This window comes from Suncus etruscus, chromosome 3, assembly GCF_024139225.1.
Source record: "Suncus etruscus isolate mSunEtr1 chromosome 3, mSunEtr1.pri.cur, whole genome shotgun sequence".
NCBI lineage: Eukaryota > Metazoa > Chordata > Mammalia > Eulipotyphla > Soricidae > Suncus > Suncus etruscus.
In genome coordinates, this window is record NC_064850.1 from 33877993 (window position 1) to 33901581 (window position 23589).

At 41.0% G+C, this 23589-nt stretch overlaps 1 protein-coding gene across 1 annotated transcript in view; it reads right to left on the reverse strand.

Annotated features, from left to right (window-relative positions):
- Positions 1-23325, reverse strand: part of FOXN3 (forkhead box N3) — a 422773-nt gene extending 399448 nt beyond the window's left edge. Inside the window, exon 1 of the mRNA XM_049769838.1 lies at positions 23237-23325. The gene's annotated coding sequence lies outside the window, so the exon portion shown is untranslated. The remainder of the gene's footprint in view (positions 1-23236) is intronic.
- Positions 23326-23589: the final 264 nt, after the last annotated feature.

Consider the following 23589-nt stretch of genomic DNA (forward strand, 5'->3'; position numbering starts at 1 on the left):
TCAATTTTCTTGGGCTGGAGCGATAGGTTCAATCCCCAGTGTCCCATATGGTTCCCAAAGCCAGAAGCGATTTCTGAGAGCATAGCCAGGAGTAACCTCTGAATGTCACTGGGTGTTGCCCAAAAACCAAAATAAAACAAAAAAAAAATCACTTTTCTTTCCATAATCTTATAGCTCCACACTATATCTTAGATATACTCTTCTGCCCTAACTTCTAGATCACTATCTCTCTTTTCTACTGCATCTATTCCATTGAGTACAATCCCCCCCTTTTTTTTTACTTTTCATTTAATTATTTTGATTTTTGGGCCACACCCAGTGGTGCTCAAGGGTTACTCCTGGCCCTGTGATCAAAAATCCCTTCAGGCAGGCTCAGGGAACCATGTGGGATGCCAGGAATCAAACCCGGGTCCATCCCATGTTGGCCAGGTGAAAGGCAAATGCCCTACTGTTGTGCTAAAACTGGGCCCCATTAGTACAACCCTTTTTAAACAAACAAAAAAAGTCATACTTTATTTATCACTATATTTTAGGGCCCAGAAATATAATATAATGAGTAGGACAGTTGCCTTGCATGTAGCTTAACTGAGTTTGATCCCTGGAACCCACTGCATCCCAGTAGAGCCTTGAGCACAGTTGGGTGTGCCTCCCAAAACACCAATTAAAAGTGTATATTAATGTATTAATGGCTTTCAGTATAGTTTTATCAACATAACCATAACAATCTAGTATTAGAGCATTTATACCACATCTCGAAAATTTTAGTGTTTTTTTTTTTTGTTTTGGCTTTTGGGCCACACCCAGTGATGCTCAGGGGTTACTCCTAGCTATGCGCTCAGAAATCACTCCTGGCTTGGGGGACCATATGGGATGCCAGGGGATCAAACTGCAGTCTGTCCTAGGCTAACACGGGCAAGGCAGATAGATGCCTTACTGCTTGCACCACTGCTCCAGTCCAAGAAATTTTTAGTTTTAACTTCATTAACTATTTTTCATTTTTAGATTCTTATTTTTGTTTTGTTTTGTTTTGTTTTTTGTTTTTTTTTTTTTTGTTGTTGTTCTTTGGGCCACATCTGTTGATGCTCAGGGGTTACGCCTGGCTATGCACTCAGAAATTGCTCCTGGCTTGGGAGACCATATGAGACGTTGGGTAGGGGGTAGGGGAGGTGGGGAAATCAAACCATGGTCTATCCTAGCCTAGCGCTTGCAAGACAGATGCCTTACCTCTAGCACCACCACCCCGGCCCCTTAGATTCTAATTTACAACTTTCAGATTTCTTTTGTTCTTTACAGATCTTTTTTCTTTTTTCGATTCATCCTTTCTTTTCTTTTTTCTTTCTTTCTTTTTTTTTTTTTTTTAGTTTTGAGGTCACACCCAGCAGTGCTCAGGGGTTATTCTAGGTTCTAATCACTTCTGGCAGGCTCTGGGAATCATGTGGGATGCCAGGGATTGAACCTTGATTGACCACATGCAAGGCAAACGCCCTACCCACTTGTGCTATCACTTCAGCCCTTGCTCTTTAAAATTTTATCTTTTTTTAAAATATATTAGTAATAGTTTAACTTTGGGGTTTTTTCACACACCTAGAGGTGTTCAGGGTTTAATCCTAGCTCTGTGCTCAGAGACACTACTGCTCGGATTTGGGGGACCTTTGTGGTACCAGAGGTCACATCTGGGTTAGCCATGTGCAAAGCAAGTGCCTTATCCCATGTACTATCTCTCTGACTCCTACTATAAAAACCATATCTGATTAATCTACTATTTTAATTCCTCTTTAGGAGGGGTTGGGTCATACTAAGCGGCACTCAGGGGTTACTCCTGGCTCTGTGCTCAGAAATCATTCCTGGCAGACTAAGGAGACCATATGGTGTGCCGGGATGGAACTGGGTCAGCTGCAGGTTGGCGGTATCCAAGGCAAACACCCTACTGCTGTAGGGTGTATCACTCAGGCCACCACTATTTCAGTTTCTACAGGTATTTCTTGTTTGCCTGTTTTTTCTTGAGTTGTCTTCTCATGTATAGTGAATTTTCTTTTATTGAGTGACCAACATAATATGAAAAATTTTAGTGATAACATGAGCAGTTCTCTCTATAGTGTATTTTTTCCATTTATTTTTAACATGTTTTTAATCCAAGACCACTAACCTAAAACTATTTGATTTTTGGCTGTATTCCTATGAGTGGTTTTCTATTTCTGGTTCATCTTGACTAAGAGTTCCAAATAAAAGTAAAATTTAAGTTGTTTTCTGGGTATTGCTTATTGGCAACAACTGCCATGTTCCAACTTTTTTGGTTTGTTGAAAGTTCTATGTGTCTCATAGTTTTTGAGCCATGACTCTGGGATTTGACTATAGTCTCAAGAAAAGATCTAAACTCTGTGTTCACCATTTTGGTTTTCCTGGGAGCCTCATCCTGAAATCATGGTTCAGTAATTCCTATCTGTCTTACAGTCTTCTAATACTCCCAAATTCATGTTTCTAGTTTTAATTTCAGAAGCTTTTCTCTACTATTGACAGACACATTGACTATCATTATAATTAAGGGTGCATAGTTTTTTTACATAAACCAGAATACTTTTGAAAATAAAATGAGAAATCACTCATGATGATGTTGGGAAGTAGGCATTAACCAAATCTCTCATAAAAAAAATCAAACATGGTCACACAGTAGTAATAATATATCAAGCACTTTGCTTATATACATTTAAAAATAACACTGGTTATATCAAATTTGAGTGTCTTGGAATTACGGAAGAAAAAAATCAGAAGAAAATATAGGCAACATTGGATTTTGTAGAATTAACCTTAACATCATGAGAAATAAAAACAAAACTAAATGGGCATATATCAAAGCAAAACATTGCTGTACCACAAAGGAAACCATCATCAAAGCAAAACAAACAAACAAATAAACAAAAAACAGCCTTCTAAATGGAAGCCAGATAATAAAAGAGAAATATATGATTTTACTCACAACTCCCATACTTCAAAAAAATTTCATAAATACAGACCCAAGGTGAAAGAAAGGGGATGAAAAGGGTTTGGGGGTCAATCACTTATTTGGGAGACTAGCTTTGTGGTGGTAACCACCCTGAAGTGTACAGAGATAACAAATTATAGTGTTGTATACCAAGTATCTAATAGTGTTATAAACCAATGCTATCTAAAAGAAAAAGAGAGAAAAGGTCTTGACTTTTGTATTTTAATGACAGACTTTTTGGTATTAAGATAGGAATAAAACTTAACTCAATGTGGGAAGAGAATCCCTTGAAGCATAGTGACACAGAGTGCAAGGGATGAGGAGAAAACTGATCCTCCCTTCCTGCTAGCTCCTGGGCTCTATAGCTCATTGATGTCCTTGACTAAGACTTGGTGCTTCCAAAACAAAAATCATTTTGGGGGAGCTTTTTTAAATAACGCAGAATTGTTATTTAGGGGTATGGAAGTAGCCCATACCAGCAGTACTCAGAGCTAACTCTTGGCTCTAGGTGCTCAAGGATCACTCTTGGGCTCAGCGGATTATATAAGGCAGGCATCCTCAACTTTTTAAATAGGGGGCCAGTTCACTGTCCCTCAGACTGTTGGAGGACCAGACTATAGTTTAAAAAAAACTATAGGGACTAGAGCAATAGCACAGCAGTAGGGCATTTGTCTTGCATGCGGCCAACCCTGGATGGACCCGGTTCAATTTCCGGTACCCCATATGGTTCCCCCAAGCCTGTCAAGAGCGACTTCTGAGCACAAAGTCAGAAGTAACCCCATGCACACTGTGGGCCTGGGACAAATGGACTGCTAAGCAGGACAGGCAGTGGTGGCAAAAACACCTAATGGGCCAAATAAATGTCCTCAGCAGGCTACATGTGGCAATAGGCCACAGTTTGAGGACCCCAGATGTAAGATGTCAGAGACTGAACCCAGGACAGCAGCTTGTAACACTAAGTGTTTTACTCTTCCTGGAATTTTGATAATGATATTCAGGATATCACTTCCTATTCTCAATCTGCATAACTTCGATGGCTTGATCCAAAACTAAGTGTTTTAGAACACTAAGTGTTTTAAGAGATAAGAGGCCCTAGTGTTGACCAAAAGGTGGACATAATTTCCAAGAAAACCACTGTACTGCCTCTTCTTCATTTCTCTTTTATTAGAAATGCTATGTCCTGGGTTGAAGAGATAACATGGAGGTAGGGCATTTTCCTTGCATGCAGAAGGACGGTGGTTCGAATCCCGGCATCCCATATGGTCCCCCGAGCCTGCCAGGAGCGATTTCTGAGCATAGAGCCCCCTGAGCACTGCTGGGTGTGACCCAAAAACCAAAAAATAAAAATAAAAAAAATTACTATGTCCTGCTCTTATCTGCCAGAAATTCTAAGCCATGTTCCATGAAATGCTTGGTCTGTCTTGGCTTGGGAGGGTGCTGGATTTACCACCTGTGTCATCTTCTAAAGCAAATTCCTCTGGGCTGGCTGAGCTTCTCTCTGACCAAACGCCAGGGCTCAGCCCAAGGATATGCTCTACTAAATAACGCATGACCAAGGCCTAATTATAGACTCCACTTCTTGTATTTTGTAGCCTGACTCTTCCTGGAATTTTGATAATGATATTCAGGATATCACTTCCTATTCTCAATCTGCATAACTTCGATGGCTTGATCCAAAACAATGTTTTGGATATAAACAGTTCAGCATTTTTCCAAAACAGGCGCTTTATCACCTGTAAAGTAAGTTGCCACATGCGTTGTGTTTGCATCTTAACAGGTGGATAATAGATTAGAATTACTAAGATTATCGGTGTGTTTTCCCACCCACAGCAAAGTGCAGAAGAAAAAGGAAGTCTACTCAATGAAAACAAAATTCAATCGCAACAGTTGAACTCAGATTCATATGTCATACTCATTAACTGAGACCAATAGCAACAGAAATTAAAAAAAAAAAAAAGCATTGAAAACATGGAACCTAGTAACCAAGCAATGAATTAAAACACCAGTATAGAGTGATACTGAGAACAAAAACCCAGGGTCAAGTTCAGCTGATATTATCTAGGCTCTGGGGAATATTCAGAAGCTAAGCTCCTCTGTGAGTTGATTTGCCAAACATTGGCCTAAGGAAAGGTCATTCTCTTTAAGCAAGATTTAAAACCAGTGGGGAGAAAAATGCAGGGTCTCATCTGAAGGTTGGAGATAGCACCAAGCCCATTTCCCTTGCATCAAATAACCCAGAGTCCATTACCCAATTGCTCACAAGTTAACAGTAGAAATCTTTCTCTACTCAAAGTGGAGTCTACACCCCTCTCATCTAACCCTCTGGGTGGGGTCTTATCTGTACTGCTTATCTCTCCTACCTTTCTACAGCTTCAAATGTTTCACCTTATCTTCCAAAAAAAAATTTTTTTTTTGGCTAAATGTCAAGCCATCAGAAGAGAAACCAAAAAGAAAAATACCCAACCAAACCCAAATATTACAACAGATCCCAACAGAACACTCCCTAATCATGTTAGTGGGTACCTCGTTCAAATAAAGATGCTCCGGGCCCGGAGAGATAGCACAGCGGCGTTTGTCTTGCAAGCAGCCGATCCAGCACCAAAGGTGGTTGGTTTGAATCCCAGTGTCCCATATGGTCCCCCGTGCCTGCCAGGAGCTATTTCTGAGCAGACAGCCAGGAGTAACCCCTGAGCACCGCCGGGTATGGCCCAAAAACCAAAAAAATAAATAAATAAATAAAATAAAGATGCTCCTTGCCAGCAGGGGTTAATTATTTTAGAACACAGTGTATTGTGAAGTGAGGGTCAGGGTGTAATTTTAAATCAAAAGAACTGGAGATACAGTTCAGTGTTACTGTACAAGCCTGTGGGGCCTGGGTTTGATTCCTAGCACTACCAAAAAGAAATCCGGAAATAGAAACAAAAACAATGTCTAGCACAAATCCATACCTTTGTAGAAGCTGTGATATAGTTTGGGATTTAAGTCTGTACCAACAATATATTAGATGATTATATCCAAATTTTAATTACAGTGATTGTAAGTGAAATAACAATAGAGAAGAAAGCAATTGGTTTGAGCTGATAGTTTCAGAAAGGAAATACATGGCAGAGGCTGGGTGACTGACTATTCATGGAACTTGTTTTTGCTTCATTTTAGGCATATGATGAGATTACCTTCTCAGGGATATCTTCCTGTAGCTTAATGTGACAATGTTATCAATATCACCTACTGGCCAATGTGCCAGACATGACTAGCTAGTAAAAACCTGTTCTTTATGAGTCTGTATTCTATTTTCAATCAAGAGCAGTAACTTCAGGAGTCAGTGGGGGAAAAGACAGGATAGCAGAATGAGAAAAAAAAAATGCCTGCTTTTCCCTAAACAATCACTTGAATGAGTCATCTCCTAATCAGGGCTCCCATTCATGTAAGATATGTCAGAAATAAACTATTGCTGGACCAGAGCAAGAGTAGAGTGAGTAGGGACTTTGCCTGGCACCTGACTGACCCAGGTTTGATCTCCAGCACTGCATATGGTCCCCAAGTCTTGCCAAGAGTGATCCCTGAGCACAAAGCCAGGAATAAGTCCTGAGCACAGACAGGTGTAGTCCTCCAAAAAGACATTAAACAAATACCAAAAACAAAAGAAATCAACTATTGCTTACAATTCCTGACTATGTTGGGCTTAATGAAGCAGAGCTATCATATGAACTTATACAAGTTAAGATATAAAATACACTTGATTATGCCTGGAAGGAGTTGTCATTCTAAAATTAATGACTTTTTCTCTGTTGCCTTCTGCATATGTGATCTTCACCCAAGTTGTCCAAAGTCATTCAGACATTTTATGAAATATTAGGATAATCTAAGAAAAATACACAGAGAAATAAAAGAGATGTTCCTTTCCTGGCATTATGTCAGAAAATATACTTGTCTAATCCTATGAAAATGATCAAAAATGATGAACAACTTAAACCTTTTGAAAACAGTTTGAAATGCATTAATGAGCTGACAAAACAAGACATACTAAAACATAACACTGACATCAGTTTTTACCTTGAAGACATTTGAAACCTTTAAGAGCACTTGAGCATTTGTATTTGTAGTTTGGAGGACATGGGGACAGGGATGTATTAGATAAATTTGGTACCTAAATTTGGTAGATAAAACTGATAAAGCCAAGTCCCACCAAGGTACAAAATATGATAGGAGATACCAGGCTAAAGATATGATCACAAATTGCCCATCCAAGAGCATTGCAACCAAGTGTAAACAAGAAATACAATCAAGACTAATCTTCAGCAGCTACTGCATGTGAGTGTGCATGAGCTGTACTGTGTAAGTCCCAGACACTGCAACCATGACTAAATAAAAGGAAGAAAAATAGTAGGAATAAAAAACATACAGTTAGGGATATAACAAGATAGTAAAAGGCAAGTCTCATTTGTATGAGGCCTTGGGTACAACCCGTAGAATCCTCCCCCTCATAAAAAAGAATTTCACACCTTAACACTGTACTAGAAGACTTCAGACTGCTAGAGGTCTTGATTTCCAGAAAATGGAAGGCAAATAATAATGGAATGTCTTTAATGTATTAAAAGAAAGTATCTAAACTTTTCTACCTGGAAAACATAGTATTTTATACCCAGCAAAACTTTTTATTAAGAAAATGGGGAAAACCAGATATTCCAACAATAATTGATATTTTGCGCACTATATTTGTCCTCATTAAATAAAATCTGAGAAGAGGCCTAGATGTGGAGAAATTAAAAGTAAAGATTAGTAAATATATAGTAATACTATTAAGTATACTAGTAAAATACTAGTAAACATGACTGCTCTTATTTTAATATCTAATATATTCTTTTTTTTAAAAAAAAAAAAAACTAAAATAGGGGCTGGAGAGATAGCATGGAGGTAAGGTGTTTGCCTTGCATGCAGTAGGACGGTGGTTTAAATCCCAGCATCCCATATGGTACCCCGAGCCTGCCAGGAGTGATTTCTGAGCATAGAGCCAGGAGTAACCCCTGATGAGTGCTACAGGGTGTGACCCAAAAATCAAAAAAAAAAACAAAAACTAAAATAAAACTTAAATTATTGGCAAATATAGGTTTAATTTGATGAGGATGGATAGGGATAGTGACTAAAGTCAATGGTCTATAATTCTTGTATTTCAAGTTTGGGAAAAGAAAGACATCAATTTGCTTTATATTTTGATATGCATACAAACTAAAATTTCTAGAGAATTACTGACATGGTTGGCCCCTTACACTGCCTCCAAGTGAACCAGAAGATCTGCTGTTTTTGATCCCTGGTATTGTGACAAAGTGTGTTATCTCCAGTGTACCACTCCCAGTGTGTGAAAACACAGCAGCCAAGCATATGAACACTGCAGCCGTGTGTGAATCCTGGAATTGCAATAACATAAAGAAGGGAAAAAGGGGAAGACCTCCCAAAAATAATATCCAGGGTTGGAGAGAAAATCTAAGGATGCTCTGTTTGTCTTGCATGAAACCAACTCAAGTTCAATCTGCAGCACTCCAAGGTCTCACAATTACTTCCGGGGCAACTCCTGACCACAAAATCAGGAGTATCCCCTAAGCACTGATGGGTGTGTCACACCACACTCCCAATAATAATAATAATAATAATAATAATAATAATAATAATAATAATAATAATAATAATAATAATAATGACATATAAGGGGAGGGTGAGAACTCATAGAGAAGACCATGACTTAGATGAGCTAAGCTCCACGTTCTATTCCTGGAACTGCAGAGTCTGAACATCACTGATTATCGGGGTCTGGTGTCTCTTCCCACCTAACACTAATTGGGATCCCCAGAACCAGTGGGTATGAGCAGCAATATATCACTGGACCAAAACACCGAACCATCAGGCCCACACAGCAGGACCAATATCACTAAGAGGCCCCTGAGCACTGTTTGGGGGCAAAAACAAAAACAAACAAAAAAACTTAAAACTAATATCCCAATCCATATTATATATAACAAAAGTTGAAAAAACAAAATCTAACAACACTAATAAAAAGCTGCTAATATCTTAGTAGATTAATGCTGTCACCTGTACATCACCCACACACACCCTGAGACCAAAAGCCAGGTGCTCCCAAATGTGCTATTTTATCATTGTAAATGAGCCAATTCTTCCCAAAAAAAGAACTCTCAATGTAGAAATGCGAAATCATGCAACTTTAAAATATGTCAAGAAAACTGATAATCCACTATCTTAGTGGGAGATTTTAATATACTTCTCTCAGTAAAAAAAATAGATCAGGCAAAGAATCAATAAAGACAGAGAAGATTTAAACCAACAAACTTGACTTAATATTAAAAGATTGGCAACATCAGACTCTATTCTATGACAAAAAACTGCAATTCTTACAAATCAATAATGTAGAGGTAAATTGAAAAGTGCCATAAATTTGAAAATCGAAACAGAAATTAAATAAATCACAGGACTAAGAAAAAGTCCTAATACATTTAGAGGTGAGAAATAAACAATAATATGTTTAATACATATAATTTATAGTAATGACATATATTGAAACTTGTGGGCAGAATTTCTGAAATGAATCTAACTCAGTGCTTAGATAACTTATAGTGTATGTATATACATGTAAGCATATATACATATATACACACCTGTTTTTTGCCACACTCCACTGTGCTCAGGTCTTAGTTCTGGCTCTGTACTTAAGGGTCACTCTTGGCAGTGTTCAGGTAAACAGATGTAGTTTCAGGGATCAAATTTGGGGTGGCCCTATGCAGAGTAACTACTTTACCCACTGGACTATCTCTCTAGTAGCTACAGCTTATATTTTCATATTAGAAAAGAACATTTCAAAACTAAGACCAAGATGTATCAAAGAACTGGTGCAAGCTCATGCTCTAAATACAGGAATCCAGATTTGTTCCTCAGCACTGCAAGCTCCAATCACTGGATGTGGTTCCTGAGCAAAGCACCAGGAACACCAACTAAACACTACACAAACCCAAAACAACAACAACAACAACAACAAAAAGAAATGAATAGTTACTGAGCAAAACTGCCACCTTAAGAAGTTAGAAATATAACAACAAGGGCCAGAGCGATAGCACAGGGGCAGGACATATGCCTTGCACTCAGCCGATCCAGGACAGACAGTGGTTTGATTCCTGGCATCCCATATGGGCTCCCAAGCCAGGAGCTATTTCTGAGCTCATAGCCAGCAGTAACCTCTGAGTGTCACCGGGTGTGGCCCACCCCCCCCCCCCAAAAAAAAATCAAACAAATAAAGAAGAGGCACTAAATACTGAGAAAAGGTAAGAAAGTATTAGATTTCTGGCAAGGCAATAATAGTACAGTAGATGGGATATTTGCCACGCATGCACCAGATCTGGGTTTGGTTCTACCATGACATATCCTGAGTACCACCAGGAATGACTCCTGAACACTAGCATCCTTTTATCTAGCTTCCGAGAGTACCATATCTAGCATCCCTGAGTATCACTCGGAGTGATTCCTAAATGCAAAGCCAGAAGTAAGCCCTGAGCACTGCTGGATGTGCCCCTAGCCTCCCAAAAAAGATTTCTGGAAAATACTAACAACGGCAATAAAAGTGAGACACAAATCTACGAAGCTCAGTGAACCTAAACAGTAACTAACACAGAAGGCTTAACTAGTGCCAACCACAGTTCAGTAAATCCTTAGCCACTGACTTTAGTAACACCATGGAGAGACATAACAATTATTTCAAATTGGCCCTTGTTGATCTAAGTTTTGATCATTCCATTTGCCTTTGTGTTGTAACAAATATGTAACAATCTGAAGTAAAATTTGTGCCTGTAAGAAGGCACGCTAGGATGATGAGTGGGAAACTGGGGACACTGGCGAAGGGAAGTTCCCACAAGTGGTGGGATTGGTGCTGGAACATCTACTGCCTAGAATGACTACTTAAGAACTTTATAAACCATATTATAATAAAATAAGAATGTCTGGTTGTTTGGGGGCCACACCCAATGGCACTCAGAGGTTACTCCTGGGTCTATGTTCAGAAAGAACTCTTCGTAGGCTCGGGGAGACCATATGGGATGCTGGGGATCAAACCCAGGTCAGCATGAGCAAGGTAAATGTTCTACCCACTGTGCTCCCCCAAAATTGTTTTAAAGTGAGGTGCTACTTATCAGAAGAAATCAAACAAACTGTGGGCAATATTAGGACTCCAGAACTCATCTAGCACAGGGGCTAAAATAACTATTATTAATATAACTAATCAACAGGACCCTCAATTTTTTTGTGTAGTTCAGAGGATCAAACCCAGGGCTTCACATTTGCAAGGTGTGTTTTCCAACTCTGAGGTACATCCTTAGCCTAGATACCTTCCAGCCAGAATAAAAGAAAAAAAAAATTTTTTTTTTTTTGTTTTTGGGCTACACCTGGTGATGTCAGGGGTTACTGCTGGCTATGTGCTTAGAAATCGCTCCTGTCTCAGGTGACCATATGGGACGCTGGGGATCGAACTGAGGTCTGTCCTGAGTCAGCCGCATGCAAGGCAAGCACCCTACCACTGCACTACCGCCTCAGCCCTGAAAGAGAAAAATTTCTAGGAATAAATAGGTTCACAAAAAAAGAAAGACCCAGAATAATCGTATGATAAAAGAAACTGAATTTGTAGCTACAACTCTTCCATCGAGACATCAGCTGCTGATAAACAGGTACCATCTTTACTTTAAGGAACATATAATTCTAATCTCACACAAATTATTCCAGACAACAAAATCAGAAGATTTGCAAGGTCACAGATGTGGCCCAAGCCTTGTCTGTCAGAGGCCCTGAGTTCAATTAAGAAATTTGTTGCCTTTCAGTCATTAATATAGATGTAAAATCCTGAGAATTACTGTCAGAGCAAGTTTCGCCATGTATTTTTAAAATTACTAACACACTAAGCTGATTTACTACAGAAAGAAATGGTTCAGTTAATATTAGAAAAATCAATCAATGATGCAATCTACCATACTAAAGGAGAAAATGGTATAAATAGCTCAATAAAAGCAGAAAAATAATTTTATATAATTTGACATCTATTTGATTTTAAAAGTCACTTGTAGAGAGGCCGGAGCCATAGCACAGTGGATAGGATGTTTGACTTGCACATGGCCAGCCCAGGTTCAATCCCTGGTCCCCGAACCCTGCCAGGAGTGATTTCTGCGTGCCACCAAGTGTGGCCCCCAAAAAACAAAACTATCACTTGTAGAAAACTAGTAACCAGAAGGAACTTCCTATACTTGACCAGGAGCTTTTAAAAATGGCCTTGATGACATTGTGCATGAGGTCTGGACAGCAACAACCCTGCTTAGATAACTGTGAATTAAACCTAGGACCTCGTATGACTGCTTCTCTACTCAGTATATGAGAGAAAGTGAAAGCTTTACCAGACATAAAGAATCAGAAAAAGGGGCCAGAGTGATTATACAGCAGATAGTGCTCTTGCCTTATACACAGCTAACCCAAGTTTGAACCCCAGCATTCCTTATGGACCCCAAACTCTACCAGGTGTTACACCACCCTGAGAGTTATAACCCACCATGAAAATAGAGCCAAGAGTAAGCCCCGAAAGTAATTAGATGTGGCTTCCAAAATAAAGAAAAAAGCAAACAAGAACCAGAGAAAGAGACTAGCATGATTCTTGGTATAGAAGAGAATTAATATAAAACTTTGATACACAGAATACAAGATCAACATGCAAAATGAACTTCATTCTTGCACATAAAATAACCTTGACTCAATAATAAATCCCTGGCTATAAGCTCAGCATATGTTCACAAACAAAAAAACCAAATACAAAATACAAAAAAATCTCAATGCTCATTTCTACACTATTTCTAATAGCAAAAAGCAGGCATGGGGAAGCAATGCTGTTTAACAATAAAAATGAACAAATGATTGCTACCTGTGGCATTAGTCCTCCCTGAGTTCTCAGAAACAGAATGCTAAGGAAAACATAGCAGACACTAGCAGTACTGCAGTCTATGGTTACTTTTCTATCAACTGACGCATATGCAAAACTTGATAACAATCTTCAAAGTTAGGAGAGTGGTGACTTGCAGAGGAACATGGCTCAGACACTGGTGAGGGTCTCTGGAGTGCAAAGACCCTTCTGCTTATTGATCTCAGTGCTAGTTTTATAGGCGTGTGCTTTGTTGAGTTCATTAAGTTGGAACCAGAGTAACAGTACAGGTTAAGATGCTTATCTTGCATATTGTCTTCAAAGAATCTCAGCACCACATAGAGTCCCCCAGGCTCTACTAGGAGTGATCCCAGAACAAAGCCCTCAGCATAAATGGATGTGGCCAACACTCCACCTGTCCCCCAATAAAACGCATCAAACTTTAAACCTATGCTCCTTTTGTATGTATAATTCAATTAAAAGTTTACTTAACAGAGGCCAGAGAAATAGCAAGGAGGTAGGGCATTTGCTTTGCATGCAGAAGGGCAGTGGTTCGAATCCCGGCATCCCATATGGTCCCCCGAGCCTGCCAGGAGTGATTTCTGAGCATAGAGCCAGGAGTAACCCCTGAGCACTACCGAGTGTGACCCAAAAACCAAAAAATAAATAAATAAATAAAGTTTACTTAACAATTAAGTCTGTAACTAGCAACAGTGATAGGTGTTGATGGGAACACACACATATATATGTATCTCATGCATTTACATACATGCAGTAGATACATCTAGTCTGTACTATAGGACATAGTGCCCATGGGAGAAGCAGAGTGAATAGAACTGGTGTTTCTGGAGCATTTAAGAGGAGGACATAAAAGGTGGTTGTGGGGCAACAGAATCCAAGGCCATGGTGCTGGAAGGGCTAATAAATCATGATGAGAGGCCGAGGAGATTGCACAGGGGGAGGGCGTTTGCCTTGCATGCAGCCGATCCAGGATGAACAGTGGTTCGAATCCCAGCAACCCATATGGTCCCCCATGCTTACCAGGGGCGATTTCTGAGCACAGAACCAGGAGTAACACCTGAGCGCCATCAGGTGTAACCCAAAAACAAACAAACAAAAAATTAAACCATGATGAGATCTCAGGGATGCCCTGAGTAGTCATGGGCCACATTGTAGAAAGAACTGGAAGTCAGGCAGAGAAGGGTAGACTTAGAAACGAGAGCAATAGGGATCCTCTCTAGGTTCTAAGAGATTAAGGATCTAAGAACAATCATATAACAAGAAACCATGATACTGAAGACACTGAAAGTTAAAGCTACAATCATTTCTGGGGGAACTACTAGCCAGGCTTTGTACTCTGAGTTTCCCCAGGACTCCAGAATAAGTATACAGAACCTCCAAATCACTGTCTCATGTCCAGAGTACAATAGCCTAGGTCAAGGTCACACAGCTCTGGAAGCAGGGGGCAAGGGTTGAAAACAGGAAGCTCCAAAGCCCTTTCTAGAGCTTTTGAAGGACAGAAGTCTTGAGCAAAGAGAGAAGAGAAAAAAGCCTGGAGGGACAGAGAATTTAAAGAAACCCCCACCTCACCCCCACCAGGCTCCTGGCAATTAGGCCCAACAAATAAAAAATAAGGAGCTGAAACTGAGGTGAATTTCAAAGGAAGCAGCAAAGAGCCCTAGGCATAAATTAGAATTGAGGGTTGCCAAGTAAGGAGAGACCAAGCTCTCCTTTTGAAGAAAGATGATGGTAGAGACAAAAAAAAAACAACAAAAAAACAAAAAAAACAACAAATGTATGTGGAAAACAGAGGCCTAAATTCTTACATACTGCACCTACCCTATGTCCCTGTGTTTAGAAGAAGCTATTGCCCTTGGATCATGACTCAAGTTAGAAATTTAGAGGACCATTAGCAATGACCAATCTCTTTCACCATCCCAAGTCTGTGGACAGAGCTGAGGGGGCAGGAGTGGCTTTGAAAGGCTGAAGTTCCTTCCCAAAGATCACTTTGGTTTGCTCCATCGTTACCGGTTTCTCCTCAGAATTACCAACACAGTCTGTAAGTAATGAGTTCTTCACCCTGAGGTCCCAGTTACAGGGATACTATAGAAGCTCCATCACTTCATACCCGCCCCCTTAAAAGAGTGGATGCTTTCTCTCCTTAAGTGGTGCTTCAACATCTTGGGTACTTCCCTTGATCGAGCCCTCAAAATGCTTTCATACTGCAAATGGACCTAAAAGGATTCCTTGAAATAGGAATTCAGCCCATCAAGTTCTGATCCTTTAACCAAAATCTTCAAGGGATTGGGAGAGAGCCAGACAGCCATTTCTCCACCTGGATCAACACATTTCTTTCTTGAGGCTACCGGCCACAGGTCAGTAGGCAGGATGGGAGACCCATGGGAAGCATTCACCTGTACCCTTTCCCTATGCTAGTGCAGGCACAGAACTTGTGGCTCAGATGAAGATTGCCTGCTCCACCAGATCTACGGCAAGCCCATATGTGTTTGTACGATGTAGGGGCAGCCCCACGGCACTGCCAGACTGCCTGCTAATCTGACAGCCTGAGCTAGTTGTCTTTCATTCAAGAAGAAATAAAGGAGATGCCATTGTATTTGCACCTGAGCTTGTTGGGCCCTTTATACACATGACCCAAGTGAATGTTAGCAAGATCATCTGTGTTTTTGTGAATTCCAGCAACAGAATGACTGAATATTATATTTGGGCAATTAAAGAGTCTCACATAAATGTGGTGGAGAAGGATCTTTACCAGAAAAATGGTGCTCAGGGATGCAGGGAAATTCAAAAACCGAAGATGAAATCAGGAAGGTGTTCATGGACTAACAAGTCTCTCTCAGCATAAACATTGATGTATGCGAAGCAAAATCTTACTTCATGCCCCAGTCACAAATATTCCCCACACTTTCTTCCCATCTTTCCCAGGAGGAAACTTCACTGCAAGCATGGAAGGGGTGTCAGCAAGCCAGGATGTGACAGAGGAAGACCAGTGAAGAGACACCTGTGTGGGGTAGCACAATGCCTGAAATTTGTGGTCAGGGGCAGGAGGGTGAGACAAATTGGCTACTAAATAGTATAAATGTCCAGAAATAGTTATCTCAGTTATCTGAACTATAAATTGGGAGTTTGATGCATATTATCATTAATATTACTGGCAGTATTATATTAATACTAAGTTATTATAAACATAACTCTAAAAGGGCCAGGGAGACAGCTGAATGAGCTGGAGTCACATGCTTCGTATGCTGAAGATCCTGTTCCCCTGGCACCCCCAGGGGTGGATTAGTCCTTGAACACCACCAAGTGTGGTCCAAAAGACAAAAGATAAAAGAAACCAAATAAACAAGAATTGCTAAAATAATGTTGGGTCAGCAATGGGTTAATAAAAGATCAACATGATGTGGCTTTTTTTGTTTTACATAATATTGCCAAACTTACCCAGAGCAAGTTACTTATTTTCCAAGAGACTATGTTTCTATTTCTATTTCACATAGAAGTAAGAACTTTATTGGGGGGAGAGAGGCTAGAAGTATGTGGGACCACCCTTGGTACTTCTTCCAGTTCTTTGCTTTGTTGGGAGGAGGGTGTCACTTCTAGCAGTGCTAAGGAGCCATGCGGTACCTGGGAGCAAACAGGGGTCAGCCTCCTGCAAGGCAAGTGCCTTCACCCCTGTGCTATCTTGACAACCCAAAAGACTTCCTTTATAGATGGTTATTGGCGTTTATCATAAGGCTGCAACAATGTTTTCTGCCTAACATAAAATTTCAGAGTGTGAAGGATCTGAGGTTACTTTAAATTTAACCTTGTGTTTATTTATTTATTTATTTATTTATTTATTATGGTTTTTGGGTCACACCCGGCAGTGCTCAGGGGTTATTCCTGGCTCCAGGCTCAGAAATTGCTCCTGGCAGGCACAGGGGACCATATGGGACGCCGGGATTCGAACCGATAACCTCCTGCATGAAAGGCAAACGCCTTACCTCCATGCTATCTCTCCAGCCCCAAACCTTGTGTTTATAATGAATTGTCCCTCTACCCCCACCAACAGAACTTGTTACTCTCTGGATCTTAAGAAAAGGACACAGACACTCTGTGCAATAGTTGGAGTTCTGCACAGTAACTTCAGCAAGGTCCTAAGCATCCCTGAGTTTCTGTCTTCAAAAGCATGAGAATTTAGAAGGGCACTCAAGAAGAACAGCCCATTTATTATCAGGAGAGCACCTTAGGATCTTCGATGGCTTTCCTATGGTCATATACACTAATTCTTAGAAATACAGGTGGTAAGAAGAATGGAGGTAGAGGTCACTACTCCTGATGCTAGTTCTGGGCTCAGGGTATCAGTTGCTCCTGGTAGTGCTCAAGGAACCAGGCAGTGACCCCAGATCAAACCTGAGCCTCCTGTGTGCAAAGCATGAAGCTCAACCCTTTGAGTTATCTCTCCAAGCCAGGAAGGAGAGAGTCTTAAACAGCCTAAATATGAAAAAGCTTTATTCAACACAATTCAATAAGTTAACCATAATCATTTTAATCCACCACCACGGGCAACTATTGTATGCATTTACTCATTTCAGCTTCATAGAGGAAATATTTTCTTAGGAAAAAAAAAGTGGGTCAGAAAGATAGTAGTGCAGGAGGTATGATATTTGCCTCGCTTGCAGCTTCTAAAGCTGCAATTCTGGTTCAAATCCCAGTGCCATGACCAATCCCCTGAGTACAGCCAAGGGTCACTCCTGAGCACAGAGCCAATAGCCCTGAGCGCTGCCAGGTCTGTCCCCAAACTGAACAAACAAAAAGGTTTCAGCACCAATTGCTAGATGATCAGTGGTTTCCAAAACACTGATTGGTATAACATCACCTCTCACCCCACATAGGAAACAGACTCAGGACCAGCCCTGTGGGAAAAGAGAAATCTATAGAGAGGTGTCTTTCCTTCTTCCTGAAAACTCCCCAATTACAGAAGGCCCCAAAACAAGACAGAGGCCAGCAGTGGCCAGATTAGTAAATGGCCAGCAGATGGCCCAGAGTCTCTGTAGTGTCTCCTTTCTGCCAAAGCGGTGAATCAAGTGGTGGAGACAAGAGTGGGGCTGAAGATTTCTCTGCCTGTCACCCCTGGAAATATAAACATTTGCTTCTTCTGGGATGAAAACAGAGTCCTGAGCCCAGAGCCCAAACTGCCATCTCAGTAAATCTCATAGGAGAGCAGATAACGTGACTATCTTTGATGACATTCAACCATCATCTGTGTTATCATCTCATTCAACACTCAAAACATGACTGAGTCTGCCAAGTAGATTATATAGCTTGGCAAACTTTCATTTCTTGAATGACACTTAATAGGAAATAATTTTCACTGACAAATAGAATAACGGTGAGAGATCCCATCCTGAGGTGGTAATTGAAGAGATCCAAGCATTCCGGCACAATGACAACTAACTAATCTCAGACACCTTCTGCCAGGTCTCCAGGACTTACAAGCCGAGGGAGCCCTAGTTTGTAGGTAGCCAGCCCCCTAGAAATAAATACTACCCTTTGTATTTCCCTCCAGGGTCATCTCCATACTAGCAGCTGGTTGGAAGTTGCTGCCACAAATCTGTAATCTTGGAAGAATCCACAGCATAACAAGCTCTCTGTAACTGTCACCACAAAAGTTCACTCTGGCTGCTCTGTGCCAGGACTCTGCAAGCCATTCCCTCGGGCCTTCCTTTGAGCATATTTTAGGCACTTTGAAAGCAGTGGTTTTCAAACTGCATTCTCCAAGGGACTAGGGTTCTAGGGTGTGCCCCAGGCACAGCCCAGGGGAAGAAGGTTTTGAGTTTGTCTTTATTCTACTCAGATATTAAGGCCTTGCATAAGATTCCACTTGGTGCTAAATATAAAAACAAAAATGATGTCTTCCAAAATGTGCAAAAACATGGCAACAAATGATTTTCTCTCCCTCAGGCACACAACCCCACCCCCCAACCCCCTTGGGCTGTTCCCTTCTAAGGTAAGTTATATATTGATTTTTCTTTGAAGAAACTCCACCTTTTTTTTTCCTTCCCTTGTCTAGGATTTTAAACAGACTTGAGTTGAAACAATCAAATATATTTCTTTTCACAACTCAAAAAAGAATCCAAAGGTTTAAACTATAAATCTTCTGGAGGTTAAGATCTGGGTTTTTATTCCGCATGAACTCTAAACTGCTTTTTAACAACCCCCCCTTTGCAACTTCCAGCTCCCTCCAATTTCCAATTGCTTTCTTACCCCAATATTTGCCATTGACAAAGTAGGCCATTACTTAAGAATCTTTTATGGGCTTTCCCCCATTTATAAACAAAATGAAGAGTGAAGCTGATTCCCCCCCCCTTATTTTTCTGCATGCAAATTCAAAATCAAGACTGACATTTGGCTGGCATTCTAAACTAATTATTAGAAATTTGGAATAGTCAAACAAAAATGCCAGCTTCCGTGACTGTGTGTGTATCTGACAACTGAAAATGAACTGAAATTTGATTCAACATCTTGCTCATTTGTATTGGTAAAATAAGTTGTACACAGTTGTATAATGATCAATTTTTTCCATTTCCAGAGTCAAAAATAAATAAACAGAAATGCCAAGCTTTGGAGTTTTCTAATTGTACTCCTCAAAAGTCCCTTTAGAAATGAAGTGTTCTGAGCAAACTATTTGACAAAGGAGAATGAAGGCAGATTCTAGAAACCAACAAATCCCATTCATTTCCTTCACTTTGTAAAAACAAGCAACTGACATGTTTCCTGCCAATGAACATACTTGTAGATAAGAAAGCTCCCTACAGGAAATCCTTTGCTAAAAAGAGAACTGTTAAACCACTAAAATGAACCCTTTTCACCAAATTCCAATCAGTTAAATATCTGACAACTTGGATCATGAAACAGGCATCAAATCAAATCTCACACACACACACACACACACACACACACACAAATGATGCTATATCATTCATCTGTATCACTTATAACATAGATGCAAGATAGTAAATAAACATTCAAAAACAGTTCAAATTTTTCCACCTCAATCTGGACCCCCAAGCAATTAACTGATGAAAATAAGGGGAATTTGCTGCTTTTAAAGACAAAGATCAAAGTGTTAATTAAACAGAAGTTAAAACTGACCATTTTCAATTAAGATAAAGGAAGTCTATGCTATAAATCATCATGATTGGAAGGGAGATATTTCTAAATGAAATCAAGAAGTTAAAATTAAAGACTGCCAGTGACAAGATGAGAAAAACAGAAGGACTGTACTGGTTGAGTGATAAACTTCAATGCTAATCCCCCAAATCAAAATTTAGAAGGCCTCCTAGGTCACTTTTCACTTAGCAAAGCAAAATGGAGTCAGATCTCCAAACTTCTGTCCTCTTGAACGACTTCTCACTAAAATTATGCAGAAAATATTGAAAACACTGACAAGCTCAATTTGGGGGGAACCTCTCAATTATTCTAAAATTGAAAGCATTCTTCTTTACCTCCCCCAAAAAATCAAAGTCAAATAATAGTCATTGCAGTTTTTAAAGTTTTTCCTGTTCAGCTACAGACACCCTACCCTCTCTCCTTGCCCAACATTCTAGTCTGTATTTCTTCCTGTCCATGTGGCCTTTTTGAGTGGGCTCCTAAAATTCCACTCTCTCGGCCTTCAATATTCCAGTTCAACTTTGAACCCTCCAGTAAACAGAACTCTTCACTAGGCCGTCCCCAAGTGACCCTATTCATCTATAGGGAACATTCCAGACTTTACAAGCTCGCCTCTATGCAAAGTTTGGTTCTAACAGGAGACAGATACATCCGTTAGCTTCCACAATTAACAGCTCGACTTAGGTTCTTCTGCACGCTTCTTTGCACAACTCAGTGGTAGCAAACTGCTAAGCAAGCAGAGTGCTCTTCCTCCTCCTTCTCCTCGCCTTCAGGTTTGCTCTTCACCTATTTTTCAATCAAAAATACAGTTAGGAAATCCAGGAGACTGCAATTTGGGTTGTTGTTGTAAAATGACCTTGATTTGACAGGCAGGGTCTCAGGTTTCAACAGATGCTGTGGGCAAGCTTACAGAAGCCAACATGTTCTCACAGCATCTGCGATGACAAGCAGCTTGATTTCGTTTTGTTTTTTTTTTCTTTCTGACTTTCTTTCTCTTTCTTCTTTCTTTCAGTGGTGGGTATGGGAGTATATGTGTGTGTGTGGTGTGGGGGGGTTACTCTTCTCCGTTTCCATGGCAACCATGTCTCCACTCTAGGGTTATTAGATACCATCCACTTCCTGTGTCTAAATTTTTAAGCCAATCAGAAAAGTGTTTATACGCTCAACAACTTCGGGGACCGTGTGTCTTTAATTGAGGTGCTGTAAGGCTCAAATGAAGCTATCCATAGGCCTTGTTAGAGAGAAAACATTCCACAATATTTACGCATTCCTCTTCTCCTAAGGTGAAGCGTGCCCTTTTTCTCCGATGTGAAAAGCCTTCTCCAACCAGAAGCCACAATTTCTTGTAACTGTGTGGGAGCAGATTCTGATTGTTTGCTTGGAGCTGCCTTTTTTTTTTTTTCTTTTCTTTTCCTGTTGCCGACTCAAATTTAGTGCCTGATCTACATGCTAATGTACCAGACATTCAGTCCATGATCAAAGTAGAGATCACCATTTGCTGAGGATGCTATTTAAATATTTACATCCCAAAATGGCTAAGGAGGAAAAAGAATTCTTATTTTTTCCCCCTCTCTCTAAGTTGAACAACTTTGCAATTGACTAGGAGAAATCGTTGAGACTGTATTGCAAAGTGATGTTGTCTCCACATGGCAGCTCAGTGGCTGAGAGCTGCGAAGAAATTTGTCACCAAAATGGCCTACTTTCCAGGGCAGAAACAACAACCCAAATTAAACCTCAAGGTGTTTATATGCGATCCGGATAACCGGCGCTGAAACTCAAAGCTTGCAGTCCTCTGTGCTGCAGAAGGCAAAACTGAATTGCTAGCATGCTTTGAAAATAAGGTGCGGGCAACTAACTGTTTTGTTAGTCTCCAGACAACTGGCCAATCAGGGTGAGAGTTAAAGTGGGGTTCCGGTCATCAGTGCAGTGTTCCAAGCTCGGCGAGCAGCTCTCTCCTCTCCTAGGCAGAGCTGGCGATCAATGAAAACCAGGGAACAAAAGGAAGAGAACAGAACGTCTTCCTTCGCTAAGGAAAACGACTCCCTTTTCCCTCAAAGAGCCAAGCCGACCTGCCAGGCCAGCTTCCAGCAGACCAGCCAAGTCAGTAGCCCTTTCTGCTAAGCCACAATTCGCATCTGCAATCATGTGTCCCAACTATTAGCAAATGTGTCACCTTAAACACATCCTGTGACAGAGGGCTCCCCGAGCCCGACCGATTGCCACTAATAAATAAAATAAACGCCTAATCCCACAATTAAAAAGCTGCCGAGAGAGACACTGTCTTGGCTTTTTTTCCCCCTTCTCCAAAATGTCATCGGGGGAAGTCGAACAAAGCATGAAAAATTGTCTCTACCAGCTTCTCCAGCCGGTCATCATGGTTTTTCGCCTGAAAACAATGTTTTTTTCCTCCCCCCCCCCCAAAAAAAAAGAGAATCATTCTCACAGCCCTCGGAGGAAACTCTCATGTAGTCTATGTCAGATCAGGAGAACCAGTTCCAGTACTGGAAAAGAGGTTTTTCAACTGCCCACAGATCTGACACTCGGTTTATAATTGATAGCAAAAACAGTTGCGACAGACAGCAAATGCTGTAAACTCTTCCCCGAGCCAAACTCCACATTTAACTCCTTAGTGCCTTGAAAATAAAAAAGTAATGCCGGGAAACCCAAGAGAGAGAGAGAGAGAGAGAGAAGAGAGTAGAGAGAGCCCTGGGAAGTTAATTAAGAGGATAACATCCCTTATTTGCTCATCTTTAAAAAAAAAATGCATCCAACTTGCCCACTATTTTAGATTTCTTTTTCAATGGAAGAGCCACACATTCCTAAAAGAAAAACTTTTTATTTTTGGTAAAAAAATAAACTTACTTTTGAGACCAAACTAAAAAGGGACATATGCAAGTTGCCATCCCTGTCTCGTTTTCCATTTTTTGGGGGCTGCAGAACTATAAATCAATCGGAAACCAGGTGCAAATAAATCAATGGAGGGAGAGAGAGGACACCTCCCCAAAAATTTAAAAGAAAAAAAAAGGCAAAGGGATCCCCCCAAAATTGCAGAGCCGCTTACAACCGGGAGGACTTCTCGTGACCATGCTGAACCAGAGCAAGAAGATCAGGAGGCAGGAAAGGAGCCCCATGGTCGTTACCTTCGATCGCCTGCCCCCCTGCTGCTTCTCGCGGCCGCATTGGGGGGCTGCGGCGGCGGCGCTGGACTCACGGCTGGCCCCGCCGCCGGGTCGCGCCGTCTCCCGGCCCGAGCTGCGAGCCCGATCGCGGCCGGAACCCCGGCTCCAGCCCCGGGGTCGGCGGCGCTGGCTCCCACCCGGGCCCGGAGCCCTGCTGGGTCCTAGTGCGCGCTGCGCTCCCGCCCGCCGGCCCGCCCGCCCGCTCGAGGCCCGGGGCTGCAGCCCGCTCGTAGGGCAGGCAGCTTGGCGGGCTCGGTGACTCTCCCCTGGAAAATCAGGAGGGAAAAACCAAAACAAAAAACCCAAAACCGTCG